This window comes from Pelobates fuscus, chromosome 5 (assembly GCF_036172605.1).
Source record: "Pelobates fuscus isolate aPelFus1 chromosome 5, aPelFus1.pri, whole genome shotgun sequence".
Lineage (NCBI taxonomy): Eukaryota > Metazoa > Chordata > Amphibia > Anura > Pelobatidae > Pelobates > Pelobates fuscus.
The window spans coordinates 61,848,761-61,858,554 of NC_086321.1; the positions used below are offsets into that span (position 1 = coordinate 61,848,761).

Below are 9,794 nucleotides of genomic sequence, written 5' to 3' on the forward strand. Positions count from 1 at the left end.
TCGCGAACATTTGCGGAAATTCGCGTTTGCCGTTCGCGAACGGAAAATTTTATGTTCACAACATCTCTATCAACCAACAATTTGTGGTATGATTATGCCACAAAATGAGTTTCTGTATTAGCCCACATAAGGAAACTATTATTCACAGGAAAACTGCAATGTGCATAAAGGTTTGTGAAAAACAAACTTTAACCAAAAATTATGGCAGAGCTTGTGATAAAGCGCTTACATGAAAGTGTCAAAAATGGTCTAGGGTAGTAATCTGGAGAGGTAGTCTTTCTACAAATATATACTTTTGTAAAGCGATTTGGGATTCAGTGACCACTATTAAAAAACATTGAGTCCCAGCACACCAAATGTTTTGCTTTAAACATCTATAAGTATACATATAGGGTGTCACAAGAATGCCTTAACTGCTCTTTGATTAGAACACATAATGGTGCACTGTGTGAGAAGTAACTCTGAAAAAATATGGTAAAATAAACAGATTGCAAAAATGCAACTAATGCAGAGAACCGGAGGCAAAAAAAAAAAACGAACAAGCACTAAAGAGTTAACTCACTAGTTGGTACAAATAGGACAACTGTGGAACTAAAAGTCGTTAGCGATTGAGATGAGCAAAAAAATAAAATAAGGCGTGACAGTTCCGCTTTAAGCTTCCACATGTTATAAGTAATTGTATTATTTGCACAAGTTAAGGCAAGTAACCCCTTGAGTGCCCTAGTGTACTATAAAATACTTCCTAATTGGGTGTGGAGTTATCGAATAATCCAGTTTAACTGGAGGTGGTTTGGGAAGGCATTATATCATTATATTGGAAAACGATTTATCAATTCATCTGTGAAATATGTCAAAAAGAGGATATATGTCATTTGAAGAGCTAAAGCTTAGTTTTAAAGTTATAATTAAAACATGTTACATTATAACCACCTTTTACGACTCTGATGAAGTAATAAAGTACAAACAAAAAATTTTTTATACCAAAATAGTCAGGCTGGAAAAATTATCCTACTCCTGTTTCAGCTTGGCTATTTTATTCGAATATGTGTAATTCCCTACAATTCAGAGTTGGTGAATAAACATGAATGTCATTGCAGGATGCCTTGCACATGCTTAAATGTGAATGACACATGACTGACCGCTTGCTTGTTATGTCAATATGAAGCTTAATGCGTGGCTAATAGACATGGATCACCGTATTGTTTACAATACAATGAACACATAACTGCAAAACAAAGAATAAATGAGTCATAAGGGTTTCAGATTTTAAAATCACAGGACTGCAGGATATTAAAACGACCTATTTTTCTTTTACAGGTTTATTCTAGAAATGTGTGATTCAGAAGTATAAATTATATAAGCTATATATCCAAATGCAGCTTAATATAAAAAACAAATAAAACCACACCAACCTGAAATTAATCCCAAATATACACATCTCTAAACATGCGTGGGGATGGTTAGGGGGCACAATAATGGGGCAGGAGTAAACTTCTAGAAAAAACTAAAGTGTATCAAAATAGGCCACACGAATGTTAGGTTGGCTAGAAGTTACTTTGTTTGTTGTCAATCGCTTCTGCACATGTGTGGAGCGCTTCTGAAGTGCGCCTGCATGGATGCAGTGCCATAAGTACTTAACACATTCACGTACATCAATGGACACCAGGGAACAAAGCCAGGCTTTGGAGGTTCCTAGTCCAAGCTACAACACTTTGCAGTTTGACAGGGTCACGTTCATCCAGCGATCTGGCTCAGAGTTCCACACGTGTGGCCAGTTAGTCCCATTCAAGGAAAATGTGTTACTGGAGTCTACGAGAGAGGAGTGCATGAGCATCTAGAGATCCTTCTTTACCTCTAAATCCTTCTCTCCAATTAGCACTCTGATGTTTGAGTGCTACTTCTAGAAAGTTCTGAGTGGTGGATGGTGACTTGTTACCCGGGATGGAGTTCTAGGTGGCCGGTGGTAATCTCCAGGTCACATTGTGGAAATTATATTGGGTTTAGAAGAATATGGAGTGGCTGAGAGTAAGGGTGCTCAAGGGGGCTGTTTAGAGTGGGGTTAGGTAATCTCATGCATATGCAGTGACACCCAAATGGCGAACCTTTGTTAGTGGTATGCATGGTCCTAGCCGTAGAATTTCACCAAAATGCACGTTAACTTTATAGCATTACATTGAAACCCTAAAGCACATATAAATCATTTTAAGCACAGCTGTCAGAAATTCATGCAAGACAAACATGTCTCTTTCCTAGTAGGAGCACCTTTTTTATAAATAGACCAGATTTAGCATGTCCCTGGCTCACCATCTATTCCTGTAAGCCTTTACAAATATTTGCCCTTCCCGTACACTTCAGTCACCATAATGACTACCTACTTGCACCCTCACCCCCTAAAAAATAATAAAAATAAAAAAATTGCCAATGTGTGTGGCTTGGTGTGAGTCTCTTTCTCGCCCGCCCCAAGTCCCTTGGTGTGCGTCTCTGTCCAGCCCCCCTCCCTCAAGTCCCTTTGTGTGAGTCTCTATCTCTCCCCCTAGCCACTCTGCATCTTTTTACCCCCTCCAGCCCCTATGTGGTCTTTTTAACCCCCCCCCCCCCTAGCCTTTCTGTGCATCTCTGTGTCCCCCCCAGTGCATCTCATTCTCCCCTCAGCCCCTCCGTGGCATATTTTTGTCTCGCCCTAAGCTCTCTGTGCATCGTATTGCCCCCCTCAGCCATTTGTGTGCCTCTTTACTGCCAGTGTGGTTCCCTCCCTTCCCTCTGCCTGCTCACCTCCCATGTAGCGTGACCAAGCTGCAGACTGCAGTGAAGCAGCTTTACTTTTCTCTCCCCAGTCTGACAGGAAGCTGTTTTGTGATCTTAATGAGCACTTTCACAAGATACAGAAGCTACTCTACTGAGGTCTGCGGCTCGGCCATGCTACATACAGTGTGGGGAGAGGAGCGCTATGCAATGCATTCCTCTCCTAACAGTCACCCGGACATTGTGCCCCCAGGTGACTGCCTAATTCACCTAGCGGTCGTGCCGGCCGTGGAGAGATCACATTAGCTGACTGGAATCAGACACTTCCTCATCTGGGTAGAGCTCAGAGCAGATGTAATTGTTTTCATAACCAAGCATATTTTTAATTTAATGAATGTAAATAGTAAATTTTGTTCATTCTTTAAAAAAAAACAAAAAAAAAAAACAATGGGGCAAGTTATACTGAAAAAGGACTAGGTCCCTTATCCCTTTAACCCCCTTATACACCCCCTTAAGGACCAAACTTCTGGAATAAAAGGGAATCATGACATGTCACACATGTCATGTGTCCTTAAGGGGTTAAGCAAGATGAGCACATTTCATGTTTATTCAGGCATTTAAAAAAATATATACTTCAGAGCTGTAATTAGTAGAGACATGTTTATTTGTTCCAGCCCTGAGGTATGCATTTTTTTCAACATTGTATCTGAATAAATAACGGATTTGGTCAAACGACCTGAAATAGATCCAGGTGAACGCCTCACGAACTGAAAGGCATTTACCTACAACAAAACATGCCTCTAGGGCTGCCTCTACTGCAGGAGAGCACAGCTTCTCTGGTAAGATATTTTATTTTCCAAATGATAAAACTCCGCATTTTTATATAGCGATATCCCCCCTAAGGGCTCTGAAGTGCTACAGATGCACTTTTCAGATTTTTTTTCTTCATTTTTTACAGAACCCTCGTCTATTTAACTCTCCCATCCCCAGTTATGAATGAGTAACCTATTAGAAATATATAGTAACCTACTAATTCACTAAAGTCTAAATAGCCCTTTTCCATTTGCGAATGCAGCAAAGTCCCCAGACGGTGACAATGTCGCTTTACACTTTGTATCTTTATTTTGGGACTCTAGCTGAGCGCTACAAGTGACTGGATACACTGTATCCACCAGTGCTGCTGATCTTTATGCACTAACCTTGTGGCTGTAAATGTTTTTTACGTTAATACTACTATAGAGTTTTTTCTGAATACCTAGCAAATCGGTCATTGTAAGCTGCATCACAAATTTGTACTTTTGTTAAATAACTTTCAATACACAGAAGAATGCACACCTACTACAATTGCTTATTACCAATAGTAATCTTTATTACTCAAAACATCAATTATTGTAAAAACACATCAGTAACAAGTGACAAAGGCTTAAAAAAAAAAAAAAAACACTGAGCAATGACGAATAACTTACAATGAGCCTATTGGAGTCGGCAATGAGCAACTCTAGTAGGTGTGCATCCTTCTGGTATATTGAGATTTATTATTTTGACATTTGGGGAATGTCTCTTTAGGATAGCACGCTGGTTTAGCTTTTTTGGTTTGCATAGTATACTCTTTGTACTTGACTATGTTAATTAACGTACACCATTCTAAAAATAAAGTTATTTTTTTTTCCCCTCTCAATGTCAACATTGTTTACCACAATCTCTTAAATCACAATGAGAGTGCAGAACTATTCCTTGTACAGAATACTGCCATAAGAGGAATGTTTAATGGGTGTGCACAGGCCATGGCAGAGATGGCAATGAGGGCAGGTTGTGGTTGCTTCCTAGTATGCCAGTTGCATACAGAGGTTATGGAATGCAGTCTCAAACCATTCTTATGTTGATTAAATTAACCGGAGACGCATTATCATGTCTGTTGGATTACCGTAGGAGTTAGGCCATGGGTAGTCAGCCTGGTTTATGATTTCCGGTGGGTGGTGGTGGGTTCTGCAGAAAACGCCCAGTGGGCCTAGTTGGTCGTGGACCAAGGCTGGCTGGGGAGATCACTGCATCCTTCTCTCTCACACACAAACACACAGAAAAAAAAAATACATTTAAGATATATTTCTCCTTTCTAAAAAATAATTAAAAAAAATAAAAAAAAAGTCATACTTGCGCTATAAAATTAGTTACTGCTGCACTGGTGGGTGGTAAGGAAATTTTACCATCAAAAAGATACAAAAATGGGCGGTAGGTCTTAAAAAGTTGATTACCCCTGATTTAGGCAGTAGGGAACTTTTCCTAGTCCAGCACTGTATGCATTTGTGAATGGGTTAGTTGCCCACTATCTCAGTATGGACTGGCCCATTAGGAGAATTCTCAGTAGACCACAGTAACACACACCAGAAATGGTTTTCATCTCTTGCTCGGGCTTTGTGAATGTGCCATCATCTGCACAGGTCATACTGATGGAGGATGCAGAGATATTTTAAGGCACTTGCAACTCCAGCAGCCTCCACCTGTCAAAACCTATATATTGCATGCTCCATGGCAGTAGGGCCATCCCATCGACTCCAAGATCTGCGTGTATTGTGTGAAAAAAAGGGTAATTTGTGTATATTTGTCCCTTAGCCAGTGGCATACATACCGCGGTCGCAGGGGTCGCAGCTGCGACCGGGCCCGGCACTCCAGGGGGCCCGGCCGCCCTGCGGACCCCCGCGACCGGGTAGCAGCTGCCACGCTTTGCGGCCCCGGCCCGTGCGGCAAACCGCCGGGGCCGCATGTTAAGGGGTTCATCGGGTGGCCCATGATGTCAGGGCCACCCGATGGACATGGATTGTAAGGGGGCCCGGTCTGCGCTGGGCACTTCAAGAGCGCGACCGGGCCCCCTGTGATTACATCATCACGGCTGGGAGGAAGTGACCGCACGTCACTCCTCCCAGCATACTGAGAGCCCGCGCGGGAGGAAACCGAAAGGAGGAGGGAGTCAGAGTGGGAACTCTGACTCCCATCAGACTGAGCCACCACTGGACCCCAGGGAAAGTCACACATGGTAGGAAACATTTTGTGTATTTGTGTCTCTGTATGTGTGTATGTCTGTGTCTCTGTATGTGTGTATGTCTGTGTCTCTGTATGTGTGTATGTCTGTGTCTCTGTATGTGTGTATGTCTGTGTCTCTGTATGTGTGTATGTCTGTGTCTCTGTATGTGTGTATGTCTGTGTCTCTGTATGTGTGTATGTATGTATGTGTGTATGTCTGTGTCTCTGTATGTGTGTGTGTGTGTCTGTGTCTCTGTATCTCTGTATGTGTGTGTCTGTGTCTCTGTATCTCTGTATGTGTGTATGTGCCTGTCTCTGTATGTATGTGTGTCTGTGTCTCTGTGTGTGTGTATCCGTATGTATGTCTTTGTATGTGTGTGTCTGTCTGTGTCTCTGTGTGTATGTATATCTGTGTCTTTGTGTGTGTGTGTGTGTGTGTGTATCTGTACGTATGTCTGTGTATGTATGTTTGTGTCTGTGTGTGTGTGTGTGTGTGTTGAAAAAAGGAGATAGGGTCGCACTCAATCACATCAATTTAAACATGTGTGTGTGTGTATGATTGTGTGTCTGTGTCTCTGTATGTGTGTATGTGTGTGTCTGTCTCTGTATGTGTGTATCTGTATGTATGTCTGTGTGTGTCTGTGTCTCTGTATGTGTGTGTGTCTCTGTATGTATGTGTCTGCATGTGTGTATGTATGTATGTATGTGTCTGTCGGGGGTGTGTGTATGTGTTTGTGTCTGTATGTATGTGTCGGGGGGGGCACAGTCAGGGGGGAGTGGGTCAGGGTAGGGGGGGCCCACGGATCAGTTTCGCACCGGGGCCCCCATGGAGTGTGTGTACGCCACTGCCCTTAGCCCAGGTGCACACTAGTGCTGAGCCAGATTATCGCCCCTGCCCCTTGTTTAGGTCTTTATGGATTCTTTGCACAAGTTTGGTTTATGGACGAAATCTGTATACACCTGAACACAATTGTGAAAAAAAAAAAAAGGATTGCATTTTATACCACATTTCTAAAATTAGAATTTGTTTCTAAAATGTAGATGTCTCTTTCTCTAATCCTTTACCAAATTGCTTCTAAATACAGAAGTTAGAGGTCGGTAGAATTGTCACCCAGCGACACAGAGACTGGGTTACATCCACCAGTTAGATTAATGTAGGCATCCCCAGCTACTGATGGCTGTGATTGCTGAGAAAGACATCCCTGAATTACTGCCTGCTTGCAATGAATTCTCACTTCCCCATCCAGTGACATCAGATAACAGAACCAACAGGTGACACCACCTCTCCAGGAGTCAGACACTTATCTAGTGACACTTGATAAACCTGCAAACAGCATCATATACACTCCAAAACTCTATCACAGATTAACCCATGGAGCACTCCCAAACCACAGCACAGGTAAAGACCCCCAGAGTCCAAAACAGGTAAACTCAAAAAGAACCTCTAGAGCCAAGCACAGATTAACATATAGAGTACACACTGCCTTAAGAAATAAGTCACAGAGCATCTTCAGAATTAAACAAGTGTGTCCTACTCTCTTATGAAGGCTTGCCTATTCTAAGACTTGGTTCATCCAATCTAGAGGTCATTGGAAGGTCTTGCATATTTCCCCATTCATTACTATTTACACTGATCCATTTCCTTGACAGAGTTTAGTGTGTCACATTTCCCCCCCCTCCCCGCACTAAAAAAAAATAAAAATCACTATTGGTTCCACACCCACCCCTTACAGCAGTAATACCAGTAGTATTACAGTGTAGCAGCTTACCTGTTCTTTAACTCTTGAAGCACAGTTGCAGTTTCATGATGGAACTGACGCAGAGTACTCCAGCGTCACATTCATGACTGTACAGCGCTGTGCAGTCAGAGCCCGAGACCCAGCCACAGGTGATCTCTCGTACCTGTGAGTACAGGTGCAGCAGCTCCTCCCCCCTCCTCCTCAGCTCCCCTCCCACAGATCTACTGACAGTAGCAAAGTTCAGCCCATCCTCCTGCCACCTGTGGCAGTTTCGATCAGGTTTGTCCCTCCTTTCCCCAGGTATAACTGAGCTGGATAATGAATCAGCCCTAGCCCTGGAGCCTGTGTCAATCTCAGGCTGAATAACATCATATTGCCAGTAGCAGCAAGCTGTACAAGTACAGAAATCCTTGCTAGGGCAGGTTAGGGTTCCCTATAATATTACAGGTGTGGCAAGATAGCAGCACTGTTTGTCTGCTCACCCACCAGAAATATTGATTTTGGAAGTGCTCACCTCACTAAGCAAACTGATAAACCCTTACAGTATTATTTTTTCAATTTCTATTTATTTATATTGGGTTTGTAAAAAGATAACCCCAAGTTGTAGCAGATCTACAATTACCATTATGCATTTCCAGCCTTCAGGAAAGGTGATGAAGAGTTACAGTTTTAGAGTAACTGGGGATCTAACTTTTGGCCAGCCCTACTAGGCACCTAGGAATATGATATTTGCACCCTGCCCTTTGTGTTTTCGAATTTAAATACATTTATGAGCTAAAAACAATAGCTCCAGAATAGCCTCTGCAGCATTCCAGTATAGGGATTCAAGCAAAGAGAGAAATAGCTATTTAGTACTTTATACATGTCTGAGAATGGATATTGGCAAGAGCCTGCTGCATGAAGGGAGAGACCCATGGCGTTAGAATCTTCAACTACGTTTTTCAAATTGTCATTGTTGCCTGAATGTTTTTGTTTGGCTCAGCCATGATTTTAAGAAGAGACTTGCTTTTATATGAAAGGCAAAAAAATAATAGTTCCGGACTGTAGTTTGTAAAGAGGAATGTAGGTAGTTTTACGGATTACACCCTCTGTAAACACGGATTAAGTCATGATGTGGTCAGAATACACCTCACTGATAAACTGTGTCTTTTACAAAATTTAAAGGGACACTCTACTAATAAAAAATCACTATTTAGTAGATATACCCCAAATGAAAACATGCATTTGATTATGCATTTGTTTCTTCGTGATTATGACTAAAATCAGCTTGCAAAAGCTGCACCTTGTCTGTTGCCTTTGCAAATCCTCCCCTTCTAACTTGATAACACTGTTTGACTGTCCAATCACAGACTTGAGTATGTAGCTCAATGAGAAGTCTGTGCAAGGCAGGTGCTCTGTGCCAGGAAACACATAAATCCTGGACTGTTGGTGGGCCATGAGGACGATTTGGGAACCACTGCTTTGAGTGGTTGCCTCCCTCTTGAGTTTTTATCTCTACTGAGCTAAACAACCAGGTAATACCAGGACCTGTTGTCCACTTGAAAGCTGCTGGGGGGGTAACCATGTTAAGTTATAAAAGTGTCAGTTTCTATCGTAACCTGCATTTTTTGCAAAAAGAAAGAAATAGAACACACTCTTCCCACATAAAGCTTTTTATGAAGCTAAAATGCTTTAGGGGTCTGGAGTGTCCCTTTAAGTACACCTAAGACTATTTAAATTTTGTTAATTTTGCTACCCACACCATTCTTTTGCTGCTTAACTCCTGAAGGACATAACTACTTACGGTATCCCCGCCAATCCCATCCTGGGGTCTGCCTGGGAGCTCAGGCTGACTCTCTCTGCCAATCCAGCCCCCATCTGCCATGTGATCGCGGGGTCCTCGCGATCACATTGCCGGAACCCCTTAATGACGGGTGACGGACGAAGTCCGTCACTCAGGGGATTGCCATGACGACGAGTGATGGACCTTGTCCGTCACGCGTTAAAATTAACCCCAGATCGCAGCGATCGCAGGGTTAATGGTGCTCCGGTCTGCCTCTGTATTAGAGGCAGACCGGGAGCACCCGATCTCGCTGCCCCAGCACATGTGCTTGCACTGACAGCATGTCAGAGCGAGCACATGTGCTCAGTATACTTACCTTCCGCCTCCCTGCACTTCCTGGTTCTGTGTGAAGTGCAGGGAGCCAGAACAGTGCTGATCCTGCCCCCTGTGTAAAAAAAGAATAAAGTTTATTTAAAATCCCACCACCCTTTACCCATTTTAATAAAAAATTAACCCCTTGCCTGCCAATTGAT

At 42.7% G+C, this 9,794-nt stretch overlaps 1 protein-coding gene across 4 annotated transcripts in view; it reads right to left on the reverse strand.

Annotated features, from left to right (window-relative positions):
- The window catches only part of CCDC68 (coiled-coil domain containing 68), a 56,704-nt gene extending 49,011 nt beyond the window's left edge, over positions 1 to 7,693 (reverse strand). For 2 of the 4 annotated variants that reach the window (XM_063453902.1, XM_063453900.1), the window contains exon 1: positions 7,530 to 7,692. The gene's annotated coding sequence lies outside the window, so the exon portion shown is untranslated. Of the gene's footprint in view, positions 1 to 7,529 lie in introns of all 4 variants that reach the window. The other 2 variants (XM_063453901.1, XM_063453904.1) reach the window with 2 other exon arrangements.
- Positions 7,694 to 9,794: the final 2,101 nt, after the last annotated feature.